Below are 23,892 nucleotides of genomic sequence, written 5' to 3' on the forward strand. Positions count from 1 at the left end.
TGGTTCCTCACGATGTAAAAGTTACGACGTTATGTTTGTACTATATAGACTTACGCAACAACCAAAAAAAAAAAAAAAAAAAAAAGAGGGAGGGATGCAACACGAGGACTTCCCGGAAGGTCACCCATCCTAGTACTACTCTCGCCCAAGCACGCTTAACTGCGGGGTTCTGATGGGATCCGGTGCATTAGTGCTGGTATGATCGCATCCGTTAGTATATATCATGCAATCGCATATATCGTTTTTTGAAAACTCAAGGGATCATTCAATGTGGGTCCCACTTGATATGTGGACCCGTTTATTCACCTTGGACGTGCTTCGAACCGCGAAAAACAAGAGATAACCATATCCGAACATAATTTTGTACTCGTAGCTAATTGTGTCGCGATCACAAAAAAACATCCGAAACACTTTTAAACGTCAAAATTCGGCCTCCAGAATGGTCCAATGGTACGAAGACCCTTTGCCTTGCCAGAAACACTCTTGGGGCTTTCCGAAAAGGTATTATGGGTCGCGTGGTTCCTCACGATGTAAAAGTTACGACGTTATGTTTGTACTATATAGTCTTACGCAACAACCAAAAAAAAAAAAAAAAAAAGAGGGAGGGATGCAACACAAGGACTTCCCGGGAGGTCACTCATCCTAGTACTACTCTCGCATAAGTACGCTTAACTGCGGAGTTCTGATGGGATCCGGTGCATTAGTGCTGGTATGATCGCATCCGTTAGTATATATCATGCAATCGCATATATCGTTTTTTGAAAACTCAAGGGATCATTCAATGTGGGTCCCACTTGATATGTGGACCCGTTTATTCACCTTGGACGTGCTTCGAACCGCGAAAAACAAGAGATAACCATATCCGAACATAATTTTGTACTCGTAGCTAATTGTGTCGCGATCACAAAAAAACATCCGAAACACTTTTAAACGTCAAAATTCGGCCTCCAGAATGGTCCAATGGTACGAAGACCCTTTGCCTTGCCAGAAACACTCTTGGGGCTTTCCGAAAAGGTATTATGGGTCGCGTGGTTCCTCACGATGTAAAAGTTACGACGTTATGTTTGTACTATATAGACTTACGCAACAACCAAAAAAAAAAAAAAAAAAAAAAGAGGGAGGGATGCAACACGAGGACTTCCCGGAAGGTCACCCATCCTAGTACTACTCTCGCCCAAGCACGCTTAACTGCGGAGTTCTGATGGGATCCGGTGCATTAGTGCTGGTATGATCGCATCCGTTAGTATATATCATGCAATCGCATATATCGTTTTTTGAAAACTCAAGGGATCATTCAATGTGGGTCCCACTTGATATGTGGACCCGTTTATTCACCTTGGACGTGCTTCGAACCGCGAAAAACAAGAGATAACCATATCCGAACATAATTTTGTACTCGTAGCTAATTGTGTCGCGATCACAAAAAAACATCCGAAACACTTTTAAACGTCAAAATTCAGCCTCCAAAATGGTCTAATGGTACGAAGACCCTTTGCCTTGCCAGAAACACTCTTGGGGCTTTCCGAAAAGGTATTATGGGTCGCGTGGTTCCTCACGATGTAAAAGTTACGACGTTATGTTTGTACTATATAGGCTTACGCAACAACCAAAAAAAAAAAAAAAAAAAAAGAGGGAGGGATGCAACACGAGGACTTCCCGGGAGGTCACCCATCCTAGTACTACTTTCGCCCAAGCACGCTTAACTGCGGAGTTCTGATGGGATCCGGTGCATTAGTGCTGGTATGATCGCATCCGTTAGTATATATCATGCAATCGCATATATCGTTTTTTGAAAACTCAAGGGATCATTCAATGTGGGTCCCACTTGATATGTGGACCCGTTTATTCACCTTGGACGTGCTTCGAACCGCGAAAAACAAGAGATAACCATATCCGAATATAATTTTGTACTCGTAGCTAATTGTGTCGCGATCACAAAAAAACATCCGAAACACTTTTAAACGTCAAAATTCGGCCTCCAGAATGGTCCAATGGTACGAAGACCCTTTCCCTTGCCAGAAACACTCTTGGGGCTTTCCGAAAAGGTATTATGGGTCGCGTGGTTCCTCACGATGTAAAAGTTACGACGTTATGTTTGTACTATATAGGCTTACGCAACAACCAAAAAAAAAAAAAAAAAAAAAGAGGGAGGGATGCAACACGAGGACTTCCCGGGAGGTCACCCATCCTAGTTCTACTCTCGCCCAAGCACGCTTAGCTGTGGAGTTCTGATGGGATCCGGTGCATTAGTGCTGGTATGATCGCATCCGTTAGTATATATCATGCAATCGCATATATCGTTTTTTGAAAACTCAAGGGATCATTCAATGTGGGTCCCACTTGATATGTGGACCCGTTTATTCACCTTGGACGTGCTTCGAACCGCGAAAAACAAGAGATAACCATATCCGAACATAATTTTGTACTCGTAGCTAATTGTGTCGCGATCACAAAAAAACATCCGAAACACTTTTAAACGTCAAAATTCGGCCTCCAGAATGGTCCAATGGTACGAAGACCCATTGCCTTGCCGGAAACACTCTTGGGGCTTTCCGAAAAGGTATTATGGGTCGCGTGGTTCCTCACGATGTAAAAGTTACGACGTTATGTTTGTACTATATAGGCTTACGCAACAACCAAAAAAAAAAAAAAAAAAAAAGAGGGAGGGATGCAACACGAGGACTTCCCGGGACGTCACCCATCCTAGTACTACTCTCGCCCAAGCACGCTTAACTGCGGAGTTCTGATGGGATCCGGTGCATTAGTGCTGGTATGATCGCATCCGTTAGTATATATCATGCAATCGCATATATCGTTTTTTGAAAACTCAAGGGATCATTCAATGTGGGTCCCACTTGATATGTGGACCCGTTTATTCACCTTGGACGTGCTTCGAACCGCGAAAAACAAGAGATAACCAAATCCGAACATAATTTTGTACTCGTAGCTAATTGTGTCGCGATCACAAAAAAACATCCGAAACACTTTTAAACGTCAAAATTCGGCCTCCAGAATGGTCCAATGGTACGAAGACCCTTTGCCTTGCCAGAAACACTCTTGGGGCTTTCCGAAAAGGTATTATGGGTCGCGTGGTTCCTCACGATGTAAAAGTTACGACGTTATGTTTGTACTATATAGGCTTACGCAACAACAAAAAAAAAAAAAAAAAAAAAAGAGGGAGTGATGCAACACGAGGACTTCCCGGGAGGTCACCCATCCTAGTACTACTCTCGCCCAAGCACGCTTAACTGCGGAGTTCTGATGGGATCCGGTGCATTAGTGCTGGTATGATCGCATCCGTTAGTATATATCATGCAATCGCATATATCGTTTTTTGAAAACTCAAGGGATCATTCAATGTGGGTCCCACTTGATATGTGGACCCGTTTATTCACCTTGGACGTGCTTCGAACCGCGAAAAACAAGAGATAACCATATCCGAACATAATTTTGTACTCGTAGCTAATTGTGTCGCGATCACAAAAAAACATCCGAAACACTTTTAAACGTCAAAATTCGGCCTCCAGAATGGTCCAATGGTACGAAGACCCATTGCCTTGCCAGAAACACTCTTGGGGCTTTCCGAAAAGGTATTATGGGTCGCGTGGTTCCTCACGATGTAAAAGTTACGACGTTATGTTTGTACTATATAGGCTTACGCAACAACCAAAAAAAAAAAAAAAAAAAAAGAGGGAGGGATGCAACACGAGGACTTCCCGGGAGGTCACCCATCCTAGTACTACTCTCGCCCAAGCACGCTTAGCTGTGGAGTTCTGATGGGATCCGGTGCATTAGTGCTGGTATGATCGCATCCGTTAGTATATATCATGCAATCGCATATATCGTTTTTTGAAAACTCAAGGGATCATTCAATGTGGGTCCCACTTGATATGTGGACCCGTTTATTCACCTTGGACGTGCTTCGAACCGCGAAAAACAAGAGATAACCATATCCGAACATAATTTTGTACTCGTAGCTAATTGTGTCGCGATCACAAAAAAACATCCGAAACACTTTTAAACGTCAAAATTCGGCCTCCAGAATGGTCCAATGGTACGAAGACCCATTGCCTTGCCGGAAACACTCTGGGGGCTTTCCGAAAAGGTATTATGGGTCGCGTGGTTCCTCACGATGTAAAAGTTACGACGTTATGTTTGTACTATATAGGCTTACGCAACAACCAAAAAAAAAAAAAAAAAAAAAGAGGGAGGGATGCAACACGAGGACTTCCCGGGAGGTCACCCATCCTAGTACTACTCTCGCCCAAGCACGCTTAGCTGTGGAGTTCTGATGGGATCCGGTGCATTAGTGCTGGTATGATCGCATCCGTTAGTATATATCATGCAATCGCATATATCGTTTTTTGAAAACTCAAGGGATCATTCAATGTGGGTCCCACTTGATATGTGGACCCGTTTATTCACCTTGGACGTGCTTCGAACCGCGAAAAACAAGAGATAACCAAATCCGAACATAATTTTGTACTCGTAGCTAATTGTGTCGCGATCACAAAAAAACATCCGAAACACTTTTAAACGTCAAAATTCGGCCTCCAGAATGGTCCAATGGTACGAAGACCCTTTGCCTTGCCAGAAACACTCTTGGGGCTTTCCGAAAAGGTATTATGGGTCGCGTGGTTCCTCACGATGTAAAAGTTACGACGTTATGTTTGTACTATATAGGCTTACGCAACAACAAAAAAAAAAAAAAAAAAAAAAGAGGGAGTGATGCAACACGAGGACTTCCCGGGAGGTCACCCATCCTAGTACTACTCTCGCCCAAGCACGCTTAACTGCGGAGTTCTGATGGGATCCGGTGCATTAGTGCTGGTATGATCGCATCCGTTAGTATATATCATGCAATCGCATATATCGTTTTTTGAAAACTCAAGGGATCATTCAATGTGGGTCCCACTTGATATGTGGACCCGTTTATTCACCTTGGACGTGCTTCGAACCGCGAAAAACAAGAGATAACCAAATCCGAACATAATTTTGTACTCGTAGCTAATTGTGTCGCGATCACAAAAAAACATCCGAAACACTTTTAAACGTCAAAATTCGGCCTCCAGAATGGTCCAATGGTACGAAGACCCTTTGCCTTGCCAGAAACACTCTTGGGGCTTTCCGAAAAGGTATTATGGGTCGCGTGGTTCCTCACGATGTAAAAGTTACGACGTTATGTTTGTACTATATAGGCTTACGCAACAACCAAAAAAAAAAAAAAAAAAAAAAGAGGGAGGGATGCAACACGAGGACTTCCCGGGAGGTCACCCATCCTAGTACTACTCTCGCCCAAGCACGCTTAACTGCGGAGTTCTGATGGGATCCGGTGCATTAGTGCTGGTATGATCGCATCCGTTAGTATATATCATGCAATCGCATATATCGTTTTTTGAAAACTCAAGGGATCATTCAATGTGGGTCCCACTTGATATGTGGACCCGTTTATTCACCTTGGACGTGCTTCGAACCGCGAAAAACAAGAGATAACCATATCCGAACATAATTTTGTACTCGTAGCTAATTGTGTCGCGATCACAAAAAAACATCCGAAACACTTTTAAACGTCAAAATTCGGCCTCCAGAATGGTCCAATGGTACGAAGACCCATTGCCTTGCCGGAAACACTCTTGGGGCTTTCCGAAAAGGTATTATGGGTCGCGTGGTTCCTCACGATGTAAAAGTTACGACGTTATGTTTGTACTATATAGGCTTACGCAACAACCAAAAAAAAAAAAAAAAAAAAGAGGGAGGGATGCAACACGAGGACTTCCCGGGAGGTCACCCATCCTAGTACTACTCTCGCCCAAGCACGCTTAACTGCGGAGTTCTGATGGGATCCGGTGCATTAGTGCTGGTATGATCGCATCCGTTAGTATATATCATGCAATCGCATATATCGTTTTTTGAAAACTCAAGGGATCATTCAATGTGGGTCCCACTTGATATGTGGACCCGTTTATTCACCTTGGACGTGCTTCGAACCGCGAAAAACAAGAGATAACCATATCCGAACATAATTTTGTACTCGTAGCTAATTGTGTCGCGATCACAAAAAAACATCCGAAACACTTTTAAACGTCAAAATTCGGCCTCCAGAATGGTCCAATGGTACGAAGACCCATTGCCTTGCCGGAAACACTCTGGGGGCTTTCCGAAAAGGTATTATGGGTCGCGTGGTTCCTCACGATGTAAAAGTTACGACGTTATGTTTGTACTATATAGGCTTACGCAACAACCAAAAAAAAAAAAAAAAAAAAGAGGGAGGGATGCAACACGAGGACTTCCCGGGAGGTCACCCATCCTAGTACTACTCTCGCCCAAGCACGCTTAACTGCGGAGTTCTGATGGGATCCGGTGCATTAGTGCTGGTATGATCGCATCCGTTAGTATATATCATGCAATCGCATATATCGTTTTTTGAAAACTCAAGGGATCATTCAATGTGGGTCCCACTTGATATGTGGACCCGTTTATTCACCTTGGACGTGCTTCGAACCGCGAAAAACAAGAGATAACCATATCCGAACATAATTTTGTACTCGTAGCTAATTGTGTCGCGATCACAAAAAAACATCCGAAACACTTTTAAACGTCAAAATTCGGCCTCCAGAATGGTCCAATGGTACGAAGACCCATTGCCTTGCCGGAAACACTCTTGGGGCTTTCCGAAAAGGTATTATGGGTCGCGTGGTTCCTCACGATGTAAAAGTTACGACGTTATGTTTGTACTATATAGGCTTACGCAACAACCAAAAAAAAAAAAAAAAAAAAGAGGGAGGGATGCAACACGAGGACTTCCCGGGAGGTCACCCATCCTAGTACTACTCTCGCCCAAGCACGCTTAACTGCGGAGTTCTGATGGGATCCGGTGCATTAGTGCTGGTATGATCGCATCCGTTAGTATATATCATGCAATCGCATATATCGTTTTTTGAAAACTCAAGGGATCATTCAATGTGGGTCCCACTTGATATGTGGACCCGTTTATTCACCTTGGACGTGCTTCGAACCGCGAAAAACAAGAGATAACCAAATCCGAACATAATTTTGTACTCGTAGCTAATTGTGTCGCGATCACAAAAAAACATCCGAAACACTTTTAAACGTCAAAATTCGGCCTCCAGAATGGTCCAATGGTACGAAGACCCATTGCCTTGCCGGAAACACTCTGGGGGCTTTCCGAAAAGGTATTATGGGTCGCGTGGTTCCTCACGATGTAAAAGTTACGACGTTATGTTTGTACTATATAGGCTTACGCAACAACCAAAAAAAAAAAAAAAAAAAAGAGGGAGGGATGCAACACGAGGACTTCCCGGGAGGTCACCCATCCTAGTACTACTCTCGCCCAAGCACGCTTAACTGCGGAGTTCTGATGGGATCCGGTGCATTAGTGCTGGTATGATCGCATCCGTTAGTATATATCATGCAATCGCATATATCGTTTTTTGAAAACTCAAGGGATCATTCAATGTGGGTCCCACTTGATATGTGGACCCGTTTATTCACCTTGGACGTGCTTCGAACCGCGAAAAACAAGAGATAACCATATCCGAACATAATTTTGTACTCGTAGCTAATTGTGTCGCGATCACAAAAAAACATCCGAAACACTTTTAAACGTCAAAATTCGGCCTCCAGAATGGTCCAATGGTACGAAGACCCATTGCCTTGCCGGAAACACTCTGGGGGCTTTCCGAAAAGGTATTATGGGTCGCGTGGTTCCTCACGATGTAAAAGTTACGACGTTATGTTTGTACTATATAGGCTTACGCAACAACCAAAAAAAAAAAAAAAAAAAAGAGGGAGGGATGCAACACGAGGACTTCCCGGGAGGTCACCCATCCTAGTACTACTCTCGCCCAAGCACGCTTAACTGCGGAGTTCTGATGGGATCCGGTGCATTAGTGCTGGTATGATCGCATCCGTTAGTATATATCATGCAATCGCATATATCGTTTTTTGAAAACTCAAGGGATCATTCAATGTGGGTCCCACTTGATATGTGGACCCGTTTATTCACCTTGGACGTGCTTCGAACCGCGAAAAACAAGAGATAACCATATCCGAACATAATTTTGTACTCGTAGCTAATTGTGTCGCGATCACAAAAAAACATCCGAAACACTTTTAAACGTCAAAATTCGGCCTCCAGAATGGTCCAATGGTACGAAGACCCATTGCCTTGCCGGAAACGCTCTTGGGGCTTTCCGAAAAGGTATTATGGGTCGCGTGGTTCCTCACGATGTAAAAGTTACGACGTTATGTTTGTACTATATAGGCTTACGCAACAACCAAAAAAAAAAAAAAAAAAAAGAGGGAGGGATGCAACACGAGGACTTCCCGGGAGGTCACCCATCCTAGTACTACTCTCGCCCAAGCACGCTTAACTGCGGAGTTCTGATGGGATCCGGTGCATTAGTGCTGGTATGATCGCATCCATTAGTATATATCATGCAATCGCATATATCGTTTTTTGAAAACTCAAGGGATCATTCAATGTGGGTCCCACTTGATATGTGGACCCGTTTATTCACCTTGGACGTGCTTCGAACCGCGAAAAACAAGAGATAACCATATCCGAACATAATTTTGTACTCGTAGCTAATTGTGTCGCGATCACAAAAAAACATCCGAAACACTTTTAAACGTCAAAATTCGGCCTCCAGAATGGTCCAATGGTACGAAGACCCATTGCCTTGCCGGAAACGCTCTTGGGGCTTTCCGAAAAGGTATTATGGGTCGCGTGGTTCCTCACGATGTAAAAGTTACGACGTTATGTTTGTACTATATAGGCTTACGCAACAACCAAAAAAAAAAAAAAAAAAAAGAGGGAGGGATGCAACACGAGGACTTCCCGGGAGGTCACCCATCCTAGTACTACTCTCGCCCAAGCACGCTTAACTGCGGAGTTCTGATGGGATCCGGTGCATTAGTGCTGGTATGATCGCATCCGTTAGTATATATCATGCAATCGCATATATCGTTTTTTGAAAACTCAAGGGATCATTCAATGTGGGTCCCACTTGATATGTGGACCCGTTTATTCACCTTGGACGTGCTTCGAACCGCGAAAAACAAGAGATAACCATATCCGAACATAATTTTGTACTCGTAGCTAATTGTGTCGCGATCACAAAAAAACATCCGAAACACTTTTAAACGTCAAAATTCGGCCTCCAGAATGGTCCAATGGTACGAAGACCCATTGCCTTGCCGGAAACGCTCTTGGGGCTTTCCGAAAAGGTATTATGGGTCGCGTGGTTCCTCACGATGTAAAAGTTACGACGTTATGTTTGTACTATATAGGCTTACGCAACAACCAAAAAAAAAAAAAAAAAAAAGAGGGAGGGATGCAACACGAGGACTTCCCGGGAGGTCACCCATCCTAGTACTACTCTCGCCCAAGCACGCTTAACTGCGGAGTTCTGATGGGATCCGGTGCATTAGTGCTGGTATGATCGCATCCATTAGTATATATCATGCAATCGCATATATCGTTTTTTGAAAACTCAAGGGATCATTCAATGTGGGTCCCACTTGATATGTGGACCCGTTTATTCACCTTGGACGTGCTTCGAACCGCGAAAAACAAGAGATAACCATATCCGAACATAATTTTGTACTCGTAGCTAATTGTGTCGCGATCACAAAAAAACATCCGAAACACTTTTAAACGTCAAAATTCGGCCTCCAGAATGGTCCAATGGTACGAAGACCCATTGCCTTGCCGGAAACGCTCTTGGGGCTTTCCGAAAAGGTATTATGGGTCGCGTGGTTCCTCACGATGTAAAAGTTACGACGTTATGTTTGTACTATATAGGCTTACGCAACAACCAAAAAAAAAAAAAAAAAAAAGAGGGAGGGATGCAACACGAGGACTTCCCGGGAGGTCACCCATCCTAGTACTACTCTCGCCCAAGCACGCTTAACTGCGGAGTTCTGATGGGATCCGGTGCATTAGTGCTGGTATGATCGCATCCGTTAGTATATATCATGCAATCGCATATATCGTTTTTTGAAAACTCAAGGGATCATTCAATGTGGGTCCCACTTGATATGTGGACCCGTTTATTCACCTTGGACGTGCTTCGAACCGCGAAAAACAAGAGATAACCATATCCGAACATAATTTTGTACTCGTAGCTAATTGTGTCGCGATCACAAAAAAACATCCGAAACACTTTTAAACGTCAAAATTCGGCCTCCAGAATGGTCCAATGGTACGAAGACCCATTGCCTTGCCGGAAACGCTCTTGGGGCTTTCCGAAAAGGTATTATGGGTCGCGTGGTTCCTCACGATGTAAAAGTTACGACGTTATGTTTGTACTATATAGGCTTACGCAACAACCAAAAAAAAAAAAAAAAAAAAGAGGGAGGGATGCAACACGAGGACTTCCCGGGAGGTCACCCATCCTAGTACTACTCTCGCCCAAGCACGCTTAACTGCGGAGTTCTGATGGGATCCGGTGCATTAGTGCTGGTATGATCGCATCCGTTAGTATATATCATGCAATCGCATATATCGTTTTTTGAAAACTCAAGGGATCATTCAATGTGGGTCCCACTTGATATGTGGACCCGTTTATTCACCTTGGACGTGCTTCGAACCGCGAAAAACAAGAGATAACCATATCCGAACATAATTTTGTACTCGTAGCTAATTGTGTCGCGATCACAAAAAAACATCCGAAACACTTTTAAACGTCAAAATTCGGCCTCCAGAATGGTCCAATGGTACGAAGACCCATTGCCTTGCCGGAAACACTCTTGGGGCTTTCCGAAAAGGTATTATGGGTCGCGTGGTTCCTCACGATGTAAAAGTTACGACGTTATGTTTGTACTATATAGGCTTACGCAACAACCAAAAAAAAAAAAAAAAAAAAGAGGGAGGGATGCAACACGAGGACTTCCCGGGAGGTCACCCATCCTAGTACTACTCTCGCCCAAGCACGCTTAACTGCGGAGTTCTGATGGGATCCGGTGCATTAGTGCTGGTATGATCGCATCCGTTAGTATATATCATGCAATCGCATATATCGTTTTTTGAAAACTCAAGGGATCATTCAATGTGGGTCCCACTTGATATGTGGACCCGTTTATTCACCTTGGACGTGCTTCGAACCGCGAAAAACAAGAGATAACCATATCCGAACATAATTTTGTACTCGTAGCTAATTGTGTCGCGATCACAAAAAAACATCCGAAACACTTTTAAACGTCAAAATTCGGCCTCCAAAATGGTCCAATGGTACGAAGACCCATTGCCTTGCCGGAAACGCTCTTGGGGCTTTCCGAAAAGGTATTATGGGTCGCGTGGTTCCTCACGATGTAAAAGTTACGACGTTATGTTTGTACTATATAGGCTTACGCAACAACCAAAAAAAAAAAAAAAAAAAAGAGGGAGGGATGCAACACGAGGACTTCCCGGGAGGTCACCCATCCTAGTACTACTCTCGCCCAAGCACGCTTAACTGCGGAGTTCTGATGGGATCCGGTGCATTAGTGCTGGTATGATCGCATCCGTTAGTATATATCATGCAATCGCATATATCGTTTTTTGAAAACTCAAGGGATCATTCAATGTGGGTCCCACTTGATATGTGGACCCGTTTATTCACCTTGGACGTGCTTCGAACCGCGAAAAACAAGAGATAACCATATCCGAACATAATTTTGTACTCGTAGCTAATTGTGTCGCGATCACAAAAAAACATCCGAAACACTTTTAAACGTCAAAATTCGGCCTCCAGAATGGTCCAATGGTACGAAGACCCATTGCCTTGCCGGAAACGCTCTTGGGGCTTTCCGAAAAGGTATTATGGGTCGCGTGGTTCCTCACGATGTAAAAGTTACGACGTTATGTTTGTACTATATAGGCTTACGCAACAACCAAAAAAAAAAAAAAAAAAAAGAGGGAGGGATGCAACACGAGGACTTCCCGGGAGGTCACCCATCCTAGTACTACTCTCGCCCAAGCACGCTTAACTGCGGAGTTCTGATGGGATCCGGTGCATTAGTGCTGGTATGATCGCATCCGTTAGTATATATCATGCAATCGCATATATCGTTTTTTGAAAACTCAAGGGATCATTCAATGTGGGTCCCACTTGATATGTGGACCCGTTTATTCACCTTGGACGTGCTTCGAACCGCGAAAAACAAGAGATAACCATATCCGAACATAATTTTGTACTCGTAGCTAATTGTGTCGCGATCACAAAAAAACATCCGAAACACTTTTAAACGTCAAAATTCGGCCTCCAGAATGGTCCAATGGTACGAAGACCCATTGCCTTGCCGGAAACACTCTTGGGGCTTTCCGAAAAGGTATTATGGGTCGCGTGGTTCCTCACGATGTAAAAGTTACGACGTTATGTTTGTACTATATAGGCTTACGCAACAACCAAAAAAAAAAAAAAAAAAAAGAGGGAGGGATGCAACACGAGGACTTCCCGGGAGGTCACCCATCCTAGTACTACTCTCGCCCAAGCACGCTTAACTGCGGAGTTCTGATGGGATCCGGTGCATTAGTGCTGGTATGATCGCATCCGTTAGTATATATCATGCAATCGCATATATCGTTTTTTGAAAACTCAAGGGATCATTCAATGTGGGTCCCACTTGATATGTGGACCCGTTTATTCACCTTGGACGTGCTTCGAACCGCGAAAAACAAGAGATAACCATATCCGAACATAATTTTGTACTCGTAGCTAATTGTGTCGCGATCACAAAAAAACATCCGAAACACTTTTAAACGTCAAAATTCGGCCTCCAAAATGGTCCAATGGTACGAAGACCCATTGCCTTGCCGGAAACGCTCTTGGGGCTTTCCGAAAAGGTATTATGGGTCGCGTGGTTCCTCACGATGTAAAAGTTACGACGTTATGTTTGTACTATATAGGCTTACGCAACAACCAAAAAAAAAAAAAAAAAAAAGAGGGAGGGATGCAACACGAGGACTTCCCGGGAGGTCACCCATCCTAGTACTACTCTCGCCCAAGCACGCTTAACTGCGGAGTTCTGATGGGATCCGGTGCATTAGTGCTGGTATGATCGCATCCGTTAGTATATATCATGCAATCGCATATATCGTTTTTTGAAAACTCAAGGGATCATTCAATGTGGGTCCCACTTGATATGTGGACCCGTTTATTCACCTTGGACGTGCTTCGAACCGCGAAAAACAAGAGATAACCATATCCGAACATAATTTTGTACTCGTAGCTAATTGTGTCGCGATCACAAAAAAACATCCGAAACACTTTTAAACGTCAAAATTCGGCCTCCAGAATGGTCCAATGGTACGAAGACCCATTGCCTTGCCGGAAACGCTCTTGGGGCTTTCCGAAAAGGTATTATGGGTCGCGTGGTTCCTCACGATGTAAAAGTTACGACGTTATGTTTGTACTATATAGGCTTACGCAACAACCAAAAAAAAAAAAAAAAAAAAGAGGGAGGGATGCAACACGAGGACTTCCCGGGAGGTCACCCATCCTAGTACTACTCTCGCCCAAGCACGCTTAACTGCGGAGTTCTGATGGGATCCGGTGCATTAGTGCTGGTATGATCGCATCCGTTAGTATATATCATGCAATCGCATATATCGTTTTTTGAAAACTCAAGGGATCATTCAATGTGGGTCCCACTTGATATGTGGACCCGTTTATTCACCTTGGACGTGCTTCGAACCGCGAAAAACAAGAGATAACCATATCCGAACATAATTTTGTACTCGTAGCTAATTGTGTCGCGATCACAAAAAAACATCCGAAACACTTTTAAACGTCAAAATTCGGCCTCCAGAATGGTCCAATGGTACGAAGACCCATTGCCTTGCCGGAAACACTCTTGGGGCTTTCCGAAAAGGTATTATGGGTCGCGTGGTTCCTCACGATGTAAAAGTTACGACGTTATGTTTGTACTATATAGGCTTACGCAACAACCAAAAAAAAAAAAAAAAAAAAGAGGGAGGGATGCAACACGAGGACTTCCCGGGAGGTCACCCATCCTAGTACTACTCTCGCCCAAGCACGCTTAACTGCGGAGTTCTGATGGGATCCGGTGCATTAGTGCTGGTATGATCGCATCCGTTAGTATATATCATGCAATCGCATATATCGTTTTTTGAAAACTCAAGGGATCATTCAATGTGGGTCCCACTTGATATGTGGACCCGTTTATTCACCTTGGACGTGCTTCGAACCGCGAAAAACAAGAGATAACCATATCCGAACATAATTTTGTACTCGTAGCTAATTGTGTCGCGATCACAAAAAAACATCCGAAACACTTTTAAACGTCAAAATTCGGCCTCCAAAATGGTCCAATGGTACGAAGACCCATTGCCTTGCCGGAAACGCTCTTGGGGCTTTCCGAAAAGGTATTATGGGTCGCGTGGTTCCTCACGATGTAAAAGTTACGACGTTATGTTTGTACTATATAGGCTTACGCAACAACCAAAAAAAAAAAAAAAAAAAAGAGGGAGGGATGCAACACGAGGACTTCCCGGGAGGTCACCCATCCTAGTACTACTCTCGCCCAAGCACGCTTAACTGCGGAGTTCTGATGGGATCCGGTGCATTAGTGCTGGTATGATCGCATCCGTTAGTATATATCATGCAATCGCATATATCGTTTTTTGAAAACTCAAGGGATCATTCAATGTGGGTCCCACTTGATATGTGGACCCGTTTATTCACCTTGGACGTGCTTCGAACCGCGAAAAACAAGAGATAACCATATCCGAACATAATTTTGTACTCGTAGCTAATTGTGTCGCGATCACAAAAAAACATCCGAAACACTTTTAAACGTCAAAATTCGGCCTCCAGAATGGTCCAATGGTACGAAGACCCATTGCCTTGCCGGAAACACTCTTGGGGCTTTCCGAAAAGGTATTATGGGTCGCGTGGTTCCTCACGATGTAAAAGTTACGACGTTATGTTTGTACTATATAGGCTTACGCAACAACCAAAAAAAAAAAAAAAAAAAAGAGGGAGGGATGCAACACGAGGACTTCCCGGGAGGTCACCCATCCTAGTACTACTCTCGCCCAAGCACGCTTAACTGCGGAGTTCTGATGGGATCCGGTGCATTAGTGCTGGTATGATCGCATCCATTAGTATATATCATGCAATCGCATATATCGTTTTTTGAAAACTCAAGGGATCATTCAATGTGGGTCCCACTTGATATGTGGACCCGTTTATTCACCTTGGACGTGCTTCGAACCGCGAAAAACAAGAGATAACCATATCCGAACATAATTTTGTACTCGTAGCTAATTGTGTCGCGATCACAAAAAAACATCCGAAACACTTTTAAACGTCAAAATTCGGCCTCCAGAATGGTCCAATGGTACGAAGACCCATTGCCTTGCCGGAAACACTCTTGGGGCTTTCCGAAAAGGTATTATGGGTCGCGTGGTTCCTCACGATGTAAAAGTTACGACGTTATGTTTGTACTATATAGGCTTACGCAACAACCAAAAAAAAAAAAAAAAAAAAGAGGGAGGGATGCAACACGAGGACTTCCCGGGAGGTCACCCATCCTAGTACTACTCTCGCCCAAGCACGCTTAACTGCGGAGTTCTGATGGGATCCGGTGCATTAGTGCTGGTATGATCGCATCCGTTAGTATATATCATGCAATCGCATATATCGTTTTTTGAAAACTCAAGGGATCATTCAATGTGGGTCCCACTTGATATGTGGACCCGTTTATTCACCTTGGACGTGCTTCGAACCGCGAAAAACAAGAGATAACCATATCCGAACATAATTTTGTACTCGTAGCTAATTGTGTCGCGATCACAAAAAAACATCCGAAACACTTTTAAACGTCAAAATTCGGCCTCCAGAATGGTCCAATGGTACGAAGACCCATTGCCTTGCCGGAAACACTCTTGGGGCTTTCCGAAAAGGTATTATGGGTCGCGTGGTTCCTCACGATGTAAAAGTTACGACGTTATGTTTGTACTATATAGGCTTACGCAACAACCAAAAAAAAAAAAAAAAAAAAGAGGGAGGGATGCAACACGAGGACTTCCCGGGAGGTCACCCATCCTAGTACTACTCTCGCCCAAGCACGCTTAACTGCGGAGTTCTGATGGGATCCGGTGCATTAGTGCTGGTATGATCGCATCCGTTAGTATATATCATGCAATCGCATATATCGTTTTTTGAAAACTCAAGGGATCATTCAATGTGGGTCCCACTTGATATGTGGACCCGTTTATTCACCTTGGACGTGCTTCGAACCGCGAAAAACAAGAGATAACCATATCCGAACATAATTTTGTACTCGTAGCTAATTGTGTCGCGATCACAAAAAAACATCCGAAACACTTTTAAACGTCAAAATTCGGCCTCCAGAATGGTCCAATGGTACGAAGACCCATTGCCTTGCCGGAAACACTCTTGGGGCTTTCCGAAAAGGTATTATGGGTCGCGTGGTTCCTCACGATGTAAAAGTTACGACGTTATGTTTGTACTATATAGGCTTACGCAACAACCAAAAAAAAAAAAAAAAAAAAGAGGGAGGGATGCAACACGAGGACTTCCCGGGAGGTCACCCATCCTAGTACTACTCTCGCCCAAGCACGCTTAACTGCGGAGTTCTGATGGGATCCGGTGCATTAGTGCTGGTATGATCGCATCCGTTAGTATATATCATGCAATCGCATATATCGTTTTTTGAAAACTCAAGGGATCATTCAATGTGGGTCCCACTTGATATGTGGACCCGTTTATTCACCTTGGACGTGCTTCGAACCGCGAAAAACAAGAGATAACCATATCCGAACATAATTTTGTACTCGTAGCTAATTGTGTCGCGATCACAAAAAAACATCCGAAACACTTTTAAACGTCAAAATTCGGCCTCCAGAATGGTCCAATGGTACGAAGACCCATTGCCTTGCCGGAAACACTCTTGGGGCTTTCCGAAAAGGTATTATGGGTCGCGTGGTTCCTCACGATGTAAAAGTTACGACGTTATGTTTGTACTATATAGGCTTACGCAACAACCAAAAAAAAAAAAAAAAAAAAGAGGGAGGGATGCAACACGAGGACTTCCCGGGAGGTCACCCATCCTAGTACTACTCTCGCCCAAGCACGCTTAACTGCGGAGTTCTGATGGGATCCGGTGCATTAGTGCTGGTATGATCGCATCCGTTAGTATATATCATGCAATCGCATATATCGTTTTTTGAAAACTCAAGGGATCATTCAATGTGGGTCCCACTTGATATGTGGACCCGTTTATTCACCTTGGACGTGCTTCGAACCGCGAAAAACAAGAGATAACCATATCCGAACATAATTTTGTACTCGTAGCTAATTGTGTCGCGATCACAAAAAAACATCCGAAACACTTTTAAACGTCAAAATTCGGCCTCCAGAATGGTCCAATGGTACGAAGACCCATTGCCTTGCCGGAAACGCTCTTGGGGCTTTCCGAAAAGGTATTATGGGTCGCGTGGTTCCTCACGATGTAAAAGTTACGACGTTATGTTTGTACTATATAGGCTTACGCAACAACCAAAAAAAAAAAAAAAAAAAAGAGGGAGGGATGCAACACGAGGACTTCCCGGGAGGTCACCCATCCTAGTACTACTCTCGCCCAAGCACGCTTAACTGCGGAGTTCTGATGGGATCCGGTGCATTAGTGCTGGTATGATCGCATCCGTTAGTATATATCATGCAATCGCATATATCGTTTTTTGAAAACTCAAGGGATCATTCAATGTGGGTCCCACTTGATATGTGGACCCGTTTATTCACCTTGGACGTGCTTCGAACCGCGAAAAACAAGAGATAACCATATCCGAACATAATTTTGTACTCGTAGCTAATTGTGTCGCGATCACAAAAAAACATCCGAAACACTTTTAAACGTCAAAATTCGGCCTCCAGAATGGTCCAATGGTACGAAGACCCATTGCCTTGCCGGAAACACTCTTGGGGCTTTCCGAAAAGGTATTATGGGTCGCGTGGTTCCTCACGATGTAAAAGTTACGACGTTATGTTTGTACTATATAGGCTTACGCAACAACCAAAAAAAAAAAAAAAAAAAAGAGGGAGGGATGCAACACGAGGACTTCCCGGGAGGTCACCCATCCTAGTACTACTCTCGCCCAAGCACGCTTAACTGCGGAGTTCTGATGGGATCCGGTGCATTAGTGCTGGTATGATCGCATCCGTTAGTATATATCATGCAATCGCATATATCGTTTTTTGAAAACTCAAGGGATCATTCAATGTGGGTCCCACTTGATATGTGGACCCGTTTATTCACCTTGGACGTGCTTCGAACCGCGAAAAACAAGAGATAACCATATCCGAACATAATTTTGTACTCGTAGCTAATTGTGTCGCGATCACAAAAAAACATCCGAAACACTTTTAAACGTCAAAATTCGGCCTCCAGAATGGTCCAATGGTACGAAGACCCATTGCCTTGCCGGAAACACTCTTGGGGCTTTCCGAAAAGGTATTATGGGTCGCGTGGTTCCTCACGATGTAAAAGTTACGACGTTATGTTTGTACTATATAGGCTTACGCAACAACCAAAAAAAAAAAAAAAAAAAAGAGGGAGGGATGCAACACGAGGACTTCCCGGGAGGTCACCCATCCTAGTACTACTCTCGCCCAAGCACGCTTAACTGCGGAGTTCTGATGGGATCCGGTGCATTAGTGCTGGTATGATCGCATCCGTTAGTATATATCATGCAATCGCATATATCGTTTTTTGAAAACTCAAGGGATCATTCAATGTGGGTCCCACTTGATATGTGGACCCGTTTATTCACCTTGGACGTGCTTCGAACCGCGAAAAACAAGAGATAACCATATCCGAACATAATTTTGTACTCGTAGCTAATTGTGTCGCGATCACAAAAAAACATCCGAAACACTTTTAAACGTCAAAATTCGGCCTCCAGAATGGTCCAATGGTACGAAGACCCATTGCCTTGCCGGAAACACTCTTGGGGCTTTCCGAAAAGGTATTATGGGTCGCGTGGTTCCTCACGATGTAAAAGTTACGACGTTATGTTTGTACTATATAGGCTTACGCAACAACCAAAAAAAAAAAAAAAAAAAAGAGGGAGGGATGCAACACGAGGACTTCCCGGGAGGTCACCCATCCTAGTACTACTCTCGCCCAAGCACGCTTAACTGCGGAGTTCTGATGGGATCCGGTGCATTAGTGCTGGTATGATCGCATCCGTTAGTATATATCATGCAATCGCATATATCGTTTTTTGAAAACTCAAGGGATCATTCAATGTGGGTCCCACTTGATATGTGGACCCGTTTATTCACCTTGGACGTGCTTCGAACCGCGAAAAACAAGAGATAACCATATCCGAACATAATTTTGTACTCGTAGCTAATTGTGTCGCGATCACAAAAAAACATCCGAAACACTTTTAAACGTCAAAATTCGGCCTCCAGAATGGTCCAATGGTACGAAGACCCATTGCCTTGCCGGAAACACTCTTGGGGCTTTCCGAAAAGGTATTATGGGTCGCGTGGTTCCTCACGATGTAAAAGTTACGACGTTATGTTTGTACTATATAGGCTTACGCAACAACCAAAAAAAAAAAAAAAAAAAAGAGGGAGGGATGCAACACGAGGACTTCCCGGGAGGTCACCCATCCTAGTACTACTCTCGCCCAAGCACGCTTAACTGCGGAGTTCTGATGGGATCCGGTGCATTAGTGCTGGTATGATCGCATCCGTTAGTATATATCATGCAATCGCATATATCGTTTTTTGAAAACTCAAGGGATCATTCAATGTGGGTCCCACTTGATATGTGGACCCGTTTATTCACCTTGGACGTGCTTCGAACCGCGAAAAACAAGAGATAACCATATCCGAACATAATTTTGTACTCGTAGCTAATTGTGTCGCGATCACAAAAAAACATCCGAAACACTTTTAAACGTCAAAATTCGGCCTCCAGAATGGTCCAATGGTACGAAGACCCATTGCCTTGCCGGAAACACTCTTGGGGCTTTCCGAAAAGGTATTATGGGTCGCGTGGTTCCTCACGATGTAAAAGTTACGACGTTATGTTTGTACTATATAGGCTTACGCAACAACCAAAAAAAAAAAAAAAAAAAAGAGGGAGGGATGCAACACGAGGACTTCCCGGGAGGTCACCCATCCTAGTACTACTCTCGCCCAAGCACGCTTAACTGCGGAGTTCTGATGGGATCCGGTGCATTAGTGCTGGTATGATCGCATCCGTTAGTATATATCATGCAATCGCATATATCGTTTTTTGAAAACTCAAGGGATCATTCAATGTGGGTCCCACTTGATATGTGGACCCGTTTATTCACCTTGGACGTGCTTCGAACCGCGAAAAACAAGAGATAACCATATCCGAACATAATTTTGTACTCGTAGCTAATTGTGTCGCGATCACAAAAAAACATCCGAAACACTTTTAAACGTCAAAATTCGGCCTCCAGAATGGTCCAATGGTACGAAGACCCATTGCCTTGCCGGAAACACTCTTGGGGCTTTCCGAAAAGGTATTATGGGTCGCGTGGTTCCTCACGATGTAAAAGTTACGACGTTATGTTTGTACTATATAGGCTTACGCAACAACCAAAAAAAAAAAAAAAAAAAAGAGGGAGGGATGCAACACGAGGACTTCCCGGGAGGTCACCCATCCTAGTACTACTCTCGCCCAAGCACGCTTAACTGCGGAGTTCTGATGGGATCCGGTGCATTAGTGCTGGTATGATCGCATCCGTTAGTATATATCATGCAATCGCATATATCGTTTTTTGAAAACTCAAGGGATCATTCAATGTGGGTCCCACTTGATATGTGGACCCGTTTATTCACCTTGGACGTGCTTCGAACCGCGAAAAACAAGAGATAACCATATCCGAACATAATTTTGTACTCGTAGCTAATTGTGTCGCGATCACAAAAAAACATCCGAAACACTTTTAAACGTCAAAATTCGGCCTCCAGAATGGTCCAATGGTACGAAGACCCATTGCCTTGCCGGAAACACTCTTGGGGCTTTCCGAAAAGGTATTATGGGTCGCGTGGTTCCTCACGATGTAAAAGTTACGACGTTATGTTTGTACTATATAGGCTTACGCAACAACCAAAAAAAAAAAAAAAAAAAAGAGGGAGGGATGCAACACGAGGACTTCCCGGGAGGTCACCCATCCTAGTACTACTCTCGCCCAAGCACGCTTAACTGCGGAGTTCTGATGGGATCCGGTGCATTAGTGCTGGTATGATCGCATCCGTTAGTATATATCATGCAATCGCATATATCGTTTTTTGAAAACTCAAGGGATCATTCAATGTGGGTCCCACTTGATATGTGGACCCGTTTATTCACCTTGGACGTGCTTCGAACCGCGAAAAACAAGAGATAACCATATCCGAACATAATTTTGTACTCGTAGCTAATTGTGTCGCGATCACAAAAAAACATCCGAAACACTTTTAAACGTCAAAATTCGGCCTCCAGAATGGTCCAATGGTACGAAGACCCATTGCCTTGCCGGAAACACTCTTGGGGCTTTCCGAAAAGGTATTATGGGTCGCGTGGTTCCTCACGATGTAAAAGTTACGACGTTATGTTTGTACTATATAGGCTTACGCAACAACCAAAAAAAAAAAAAAAAAAAAGAGGGAGGGATGCAACACGAGGACTTCCCGAGAGGTCACCCATCCTAGTACTACTCTCGCCCAAGCACGCTTAACTGCGGAGTTCTGATGGGATCCGGTGCATTAGTGCTGGTATGATCGCATCCGTTAGTATATATCATGCAATCGCATATATCGTTTTTTGAAAACTCAAGGGATCATTCAATGTGGGTCCCACTTGATATGTGGACCCGTTTATTCACCTTGGACGTGCTTCGAACCGCGAAAAACAAGAGATAACCATATCCGAACATAATTTTGTACTCGTAGCTAATTGTGTCGCGATCACAAAAAAACATCCGAAACACTTTTAAACGTCAAAATTCGGCCTCCTGAATGGTCCAATGGTACGAAGACCCATTGCCTTGCCGGAAACACTCTTGGGGCTTTCCGAAAAGGTATTATGGGTCGCGTGGTTCCTCACGATGTAAAAGTTACGACGTTATGTTTGTACTATATAGGCTTACGCAACAACCAAAAAAAAAAAAAAAAAAAAGAGGGAGGGATGCAACACGAGGACTTCCCGGGAGGTCACCCATCCTAGTACTACTCTCGCCCAAGCACGCTTAACTGCGGAGTTCTGATGGGATCCGGTGCATTAGTGCTGGTATGATCGCATCCGTTAGTATATATCATGCAATCGCATATATCGTTTTTTGAAAACTCAAGGGATCATTCAATGTGGGTCCCACTTGATATGTGGACCCGTTTATTCACCTTGGACGTGCTTCGAACCGCGAAAAACAAGAGATAACCATATCCGAACATAATTTTGTACTCGTAGCTAATTGTGTCGCGATCACAAAAAAACATCCGAAACACTTTTAAACGTCAAAATTCGGCCTCCAGAATGGTCCAATGGTACGAAGACCCATTGCCTTGCCGGAAACACTCTTGGGGCTTTCCGAAAAGGTATTATGGGTCGCGTGGTTCCTCACGATGTAAAAGTTACGACGTTATGTTTGTACTATATAGGCTTACGCAACAACCAAAAAAAAAAAAAAAAAAAAGAGGGAGGGATGCAACACGAGGACTTCCCGGGAGGTCACCCATCCTAGTACTACTCTCGCCCAAGCACGCTTAACTGCGGAGTTCTGATGGGATCCGGTGCATTAGTGCTGGTATGATCGCATCAGTTAGTATATATCATGCAATCGCATATATCGTTTTTTGAAAACTCAAGGGATCATTCAATGTGGGTCCCACTTGATATGTGGACCCGTTTATTAACCTTGGACGTGCTTCGAACCGCGAAAAACAAGAGATAACCATATCCGAACATAATTTTGTACTCGTAGCTAATTGTGTCGCGATCACAAAAAAACATCCGAAACACTTTTAAACGTCAAAATTCGGCCTCCTGAATGGTCCAATGGTACGAAGACCCATTGCCTTGCCGGAAACACTCTTGGGGCTTTCCGAAAAGGTATTATGGGTCGCGTGGTTCCTCACGATGTAAAAGTTACGACGTTATGTTTGTACTATATAGGCTTACGCAACAACCAAAAAAAAAAAAAAAAAAAAGAGGGAGGGATGCAACACGAGGACTTCCCGAGAGGTCACCCATCCTAGTACTACTCTCGCCCAAGCACGCTTAACTGCGGAGTTCTGATGGGATCCGGTGCATTAGTGCTGGTATGATCGCATCCGTTAGTATATATCATGCAATCGCATATATCGTTTTTTGAAAACTCAAGGGATCATTCAATGTGGGTCCCACTTGATATGTGGACCCGTTTATTCACCTTGGACGTGCTTCGAACCGCGAAAAACAAGAGATAACCATATCCGAACATAATTTTGTACTCGTAGCTAATTGTGTCGCGATCACAAAAAAACATCCGAAACACTTTTAAACGTCAAAATTCGGCCTCCTGAATGGTCCAATGGTACGAAGACCCATTGCCTTGCCGGAAACACTCTTGGGGCTTTCCGAAAAGGTATTATGGGTCGCGTGGTTCCTCACGATGTAAAAGTTACGACGTTATGTTTGTACTATATAGGCTTACGCAACAACCAAAAAAAAAAAAAAAAAAAAGAGGGAGGGATGCAACACGAGGACTTCCCGGGAGGTCACCCATCCTAGTACTACTCTCGCCCAAGCACGCTTAACTGCGGAGTTCTGATGGGATCCGGTGCATTAGTGCTGGTATGATCGCATCCGTTAGTATATATCATGCAATCGCATATA

General features: G+C 43.9%; 46 non-coding genes and 1 pseudogene across 46 annotated transcripts; all 47 read right to left on the reverse strand.

The window, feature by feature from the left end:
- Window positions 1-91: 91 nt before the first annotated feature.
- On the reverse strand, window positions 92-210 carry LOC147921713 (5S ribosomal RNA). Its single transcript, XR_015590199.1, has one exon. It is a non-coding gene; the product is annotated as a 5S ribosomal RNA (ribosomal RNA).
- A 394-nt stretch (window positions 211-604) lies between these two features.
- LOC147921714 (5S ribosomal RNA) lies at window positions 605-723 on the reverse strand (annotated as a pseudogene).
- A 397-nt stretch (window positions 724-1,120) lies between these two features.
- On the reverse strand, window positions 1,121-1,239 carry LOC147921715 (5S ribosomal RNA). The gene has a single exon (XR_015590017.1). It is a non-coding gene; the product is annotated as a 5S ribosomal RNA (ribosomal RNA).
- Window positions 1,240-1,635: 396 nt separating this feature from the next.
- Window positions 1,636-1,754, reverse strand: LOC147921716 (5S ribosomal RNA). Its single transcript, XR_015590150.1, has one exon. It is a non-coding gene; the product is annotated as a 5S ribosomal RNA (ribosomal RNA).
- A 396-nt stretch (window positions 1,755-2,150) lies between these two features.
- Window positions 2,151-2,269, reverse strand: LOC147921717 (5S ribosomal RNA). Its single transcript, XR_015590372.1, has one exon. It is a non-coding gene; the product is annotated as a 5S ribosomal RNA (ribosomal RNA).
- Window positions 2,270-2,665: 396 nt separating this feature from the next.
- On the reverse strand, window positions 2,666-2,784 carry LOC147921718 (5S ribosomal RNA). The gene has a single exon (XR_015590201.1). It is a non-coding gene; the product is annotated as a 5S ribosomal RNA (ribosomal RNA).
- Window positions 2,785-3,180: 396 nt separating this feature from the next.
- LOC147921719 (5S ribosomal RNA) lies at window positions 3,181-3,299 on the reverse strand. The gene has a single exon (XR_015590102.1). It is a non-coding gene; the product is annotated as a 5S ribosomal RNA (ribosomal RNA).
- A 396-nt stretch (window positions 3,300-3,695) lies between these two features.
- LOC147921720 (5S ribosomal RNA) lies at window positions 3,696-3,814 on the reverse strand. The gene has a single exon (XR_015590146.1). It is a non-coding gene; the product is annotated as a 5S ribosomal RNA (ribosomal RNA).
- A 396-nt stretch (window positions 3,815-4,210) lies between these two features.
- LOC147921721 (5S ribosomal RNA) lies at window positions 4,211-4,329 on the reverse strand. Its single transcript, XR_015590147.1, has one exon. It is a non-coding gene; the product is annotated as a 5S ribosomal RNA (ribosomal RNA).
- Window positions 4,330-4,725: 396 nt separating this feature from the next.
- LOC147921722 (5S ribosomal RNA) lies at window positions 4,726-4,844 on the reverse strand. Its single transcript, XR_015590104.1, has one exon. It is a non-coding gene; the product is annotated as a 5S ribosomal RNA (ribosomal RNA).
- A 397-nt stretch (window positions 4,845-5,241) lies between these two features.
- On the reverse strand, window positions 5,242-5,360 carry LOC147921723 (5S ribosomal RNA). The gene has a single exon (XR_015590042.1). It is a non-coding gene; the product is annotated as a 5S ribosomal RNA (ribosomal RNA).
- Window positions 5,361-5,755: 395 nt separating this feature from the next.
- On the reverse strand, window positions 5,756-5,874 carry LOC147921724 (5S ribosomal RNA). Its single transcript, XR_015590053.1, has one exon. It is a non-coding gene; the product is annotated as a 5S ribosomal RNA (ribosomal RNA).
- A 395-nt stretch (window positions 5,875-6,269) lies between these two features.
- LOC147921725 (5S ribosomal RNA) lies at window positions 6,270-6,388 on the reverse strand. Its single transcript, XR_015590064.1, has one exon. It is a non-coding gene; the product is annotated as a 5S ribosomal RNA (ribosomal RNA).
- A 395-nt stretch (window positions 6,389-6,783) lies between these two features.
- LOC147921726 (5S ribosomal RNA) lies at window positions 6,784-6,902 on the reverse strand. Its single transcript, XR_015590075.1, has one exon. It is a non-coding gene; the product is annotated as a 5S ribosomal RNA (ribosomal RNA).
- A 395-nt stretch (window positions 6,903-7,297) lies between these two features.
- On the reverse strand, window positions 7,298-7,416 carry LOC147921727 (5S ribosomal RNA). Its single transcript, XR_015590086.1, has one exon. It is a non-coding gene; the product is annotated as a 5S ribosomal RNA (ribosomal RNA).
- A 395-nt stretch (window positions 7,417-7,811) lies between these two features.
- Window positions 7,812-7,930, reverse strand: LOC147921728 (5S ribosomal RNA). The gene has a single exon (XR_015590097.1). It is a non-coding gene; the product is annotated as a 5S ribosomal RNA (ribosomal RNA).
- Window positions 7,931-8,325: 395 nt separating this feature from the next.
- On the reverse strand, window positions 8,326-8,444 carry LOC147921729 (5S ribosomal RNA). Its single transcript, XR_015590109.1, has one exon. It is a non-coding gene; the product is annotated as a 5S ribosomal RNA (ribosomal RNA).
- A 395-nt stretch (window positions 8,445-8,839) lies between these two features.
- On the reverse strand, window positions 8,840-8,958 carry LOC147921730 (5S ribosomal RNA). The gene has a single exon (XR_015590120.1). It is a non-coding gene; the product is annotated as a 5S ribosomal RNA (ribosomal RNA).
- Window positions 8,959-9,353: 395 nt separating this feature from the next.
- On the reverse strand, window positions 9,354-9,472 carry LOC147921731 (5S ribosomal RNA). Its single transcript, XR_015590131.1, has one exon. It is a non-coding gene; the product is annotated as a 5S ribosomal RNA (ribosomal RNA).
- A 395-nt stretch (window positions 9,473-9,867) lies between these two features.
- LOC147921732 (5S ribosomal RNA) lies at window positions 9,868-9,986 on the reverse strand. Its single transcript, XR_015590142.1, has one exon. It is a non-coding gene; the product is annotated as a 5S ribosomal RNA (ribosomal RNA).
- A 395-nt stretch (window positions 9,987-10,381) lies between these two features.
- LOC147921733 (5S ribosomal RNA) lies at window positions 10,382-10,500 on the reverse strand. Its single transcript, XR_015590153.1, has one exon. It is a non-coding gene; the product is annotated as a 5S ribosomal RNA (ribosomal RNA).
- A 395-nt stretch (window positions 10,501-10,895) lies between these two features.
- On the reverse strand, window positions 10,896-11,014 carry LOC147921734 (5S ribosomal RNA). The gene has a single exon (XR_015590164.1). It is a non-coding gene; the product is annotated as a 5S ribosomal RNA (ribosomal RNA).
- A 395-nt stretch (window positions 11,015-11,409) lies between these two features.
- Window positions 11,410-11,528, reverse strand: LOC147921735 (5S ribosomal RNA). The gene has a single exon (XR_015590175.1). It is a non-coding gene; the product is annotated as a 5S ribosomal RNA (ribosomal RNA).
- Window positions 11,529-11,923: 395 nt separating this feature from the next.
- On the reverse strand, window positions 11,924-12,042 carry LOC147921736 (5S ribosomal RNA). The gene has a single exon (XR_015590186.1). It is a non-coding gene; the product is annotated as a 5S ribosomal RNA (ribosomal RNA).
- A 395-nt stretch (window positions 12,043-12,437) lies between these two features.
- LOC147921737 (5S ribosomal RNA) lies at window positions 12,438-12,556 on the reverse strand. The gene has a single exon (XR_015590197.1). It is a non-coding gene; the product is annotated as a 5S ribosomal RNA (ribosomal RNA).
- Window positions 12,557-12,951: 395 nt separating this feature from the next.
- LOC147921738 (5S ribosomal RNA) lies at window positions 12,952-13,070 on the reverse strand. Its single transcript, XR_015590208.1, has one exon. It is a non-coding gene; the product is annotated as a 5S ribosomal RNA (ribosomal RNA).
- A 395-nt stretch (window positions 13,071-13,465) lies between these two features.
- On the reverse strand, window positions 13,466-13,584 carry LOC147921739 (5S ribosomal RNA). The gene has a single exon (XR_015590220.1). It is a non-coding gene; the product is annotated as a 5S ribosomal RNA (ribosomal RNA).
- Window positions 13,585-13,979: 395 nt separating this feature from the next.
- LOC147921740 (5S ribosomal RNA) lies at window positions 13,980-14,098 on the reverse strand. The gene has a single exon (XR_015590231.1). It is a non-coding gene; the product is annotated as a 5S ribosomal RNA (ribosomal RNA).
- Window positions 14,099-14,493: 395 nt separating this feature from the next.
- Window positions 14,494-14,612, reverse strand: LOC147921741 (5S ribosomal RNA). The gene has a single exon (XR_015590242.1). It is a non-coding gene; the product is annotated as a 5S ribosomal RNA (ribosomal RNA).
- Window positions 14,613-15,007: 395 nt separating this feature from the next.
- Window positions 15,008-15,126, reverse strand: LOC147921742 (5S ribosomal RNA). Its single transcript, XR_015590253.1, has one exon. It is a non-coding gene; the product is annotated as a 5S ribosomal RNA (ribosomal RNA).
- Window positions 15,127-15,521: 395 nt separating this feature from the next.
- Window positions 15,522-15,640, reverse strand: LOC147921743 (5S ribosomal RNA). Its single transcript, XR_015590264.1, has one exon. It is a non-coding gene; the product is annotated as a 5S ribosomal RNA (ribosomal RNA).
- A 395-nt stretch (window positions 15,641-16,035) lies between these two features.
- Window positions 16,036-16,154, reverse strand: LOC147921744 (5S ribosomal RNA). Its single transcript, XR_015590275.1, has one exon. It is a non-coding gene; the product is annotated as a 5S ribosomal RNA (ribosomal RNA).
- Window positions 16,155-16,549: 395 nt separating this feature from the next.
- On the reverse strand, window positions 16,550-16,668 carry LOC147921745 (5S ribosomal RNA). The gene has a single exon (XR_015590286.1). It is a non-coding gene; the product is annotated as a 5S ribosomal RNA (ribosomal RNA).
- Window positions 16,669-17,063: 395 nt separating this feature from the next.
- LOC147921746 (5S ribosomal RNA) lies at window positions 17,064-17,182 on the reverse strand. Its single transcript, XR_015590297.1, has one exon. It is a non-coding gene; the product is annotated as a 5S ribosomal RNA (ribosomal RNA).
- Window positions 17,183-17,577: 395 nt separating this feature from the next.
- LOC147921747 (5S ribosomal RNA) lies at window positions 17,578-17,696 on the reverse strand. Its single transcript, XR_015590308.1, has one exon. It is a non-coding gene; the product is annotated as a 5S ribosomal RNA (ribosomal RNA).
- A 395-nt stretch (window positions 17,697-18,091) lies between these two features.
- On the reverse strand, window positions 18,092-18,210 carry LOC147921748 (5S ribosomal RNA). Its single transcript, XR_015590319.1, has one exon. It is a non-coding gene; the product is annotated as a 5S ribosomal RNA (ribosomal RNA).
- A 395-nt stretch (window positions 18,211-18,605) lies between these two features.
- On the reverse strand, window positions 18,606-18,724 carry LOC147921749 (5S ribosomal RNA). The gene has a single exon (XR_015590330.1). It is a non-coding gene; the product is annotated as a 5S ribosomal RNA (ribosomal RNA).
- Window positions 18,725-19,119: 395 nt separating this feature from the next.
- On the reverse strand, window positions 19,120-19,238 carry LOC147921750 (5S ribosomal RNA). Its single transcript, XR_015590341.1, has one exon. It is a non-coding gene; the product is annotated as a 5S ribosomal RNA (ribosomal RNA).
- A 395-nt stretch (window positions 19,239-19,633) lies between these two features.
- LOC147921751 (5S ribosomal RNA) lies at window positions 19,634-19,752 on the reverse strand. Its single transcript, XR_015590352.1, has one exon. It is a non-coding gene; the product is annotated as a 5S ribosomal RNA (ribosomal RNA).
- Window positions 19,753-20,147: 395 nt separating this feature from the next.
- Window positions 20,148-20,266, reverse strand: LOC147921752 (5S ribosomal RNA). Its single transcript, XR_015590363.1, has one exon. It is a non-coding gene; the product is annotated as a 5S ribosomal RNA (ribosomal RNA).
- Window positions 20,267-20,661: 395 nt separating this feature from the next.
- Window positions 20,662-20,780, reverse strand: LOC147921753 (5S ribosomal RNA). The gene has a single exon (XR_015590374.1). It is a non-coding gene; the product is annotated as a 5S ribosomal RNA (ribosomal RNA).
- Window positions 20,781-21,175: 395 nt separating this feature from the next.
- Window positions 21,176-21,294, reverse strand: LOC147921754 (5S ribosomal RNA). The gene has a single exon (XR_015589533.1). It is a non-coding gene; the product is annotated as a 5S ribosomal RNA (ribosomal RNA).
- A 395-nt stretch (window positions 21,295-21,689) lies between these two features.
- Window positions 21,690-21,808, reverse strand: LOC147921755 (5S ribosomal RNA). The gene has a single exon (XR_015590004.1). It is a non-coding gene; the product is annotated as a 5S ribosomal RNA (ribosomal RNA).
- A 395-nt stretch (window positions 21,809-22,203) lies between these two features.
- LOC147921756 (5S ribosomal RNA) lies at window positions 22,204-22,322 on the reverse strand. Its single transcript, XR_015589544.1, has one exon. It is a non-coding gene; the product is annotated as a 5S ribosomal RNA (ribosomal RNA).
- Window positions 22,323-22,717: 395 nt separating this feature from the next.
- LOC147921757 (5S ribosomal RNA) lies at window positions 22,718-22,836 on the reverse strand. The gene has a single exon (XR_015590092.1). It is a non-coding gene; the product is annotated as a 5S ribosomal RNA (ribosomal RNA).
- A 395-nt stretch (window positions 22,837-23,231) lies between these two features.
- On the reverse strand, window positions 23,232-23,350 carry LOC147921758 (5S ribosomal RNA). Its single transcript, XR_015590005.1, has one exon. It is a non-coding gene; the product is annotated as a 5S ribosomal RNA (ribosomal RNA).
- A 395-nt stretch (window positions 23,351-23,745) lies between these two features.
- On the reverse strand, window positions 23,746-23,864 carry LOC147921759 (5S ribosomal RNA). The gene has a single exon (XR_015589555.1). It is a non-coding gene; the product is annotated as a 5S ribosomal RNA (ribosomal RNA).
- Window positions 23,865-23,892: the final 28 nt, after the last annotated feature.

The sequence above is a fragment of the Camelina sativa genome, chromosome 18 (genome assembly GCF_030686135.1).
Source record: "Camelina sativa cultivar CO46 ecotype springtype chromosome 18, ASM3068613v1".
In the NCBI taxonomy this organism is placed as follows: Eukaryota; Viridiplantae; Streptophyta; class Magnoliopsida; order Brassicales; family Brassicaceae; genus Camelina; species Camelina sativa.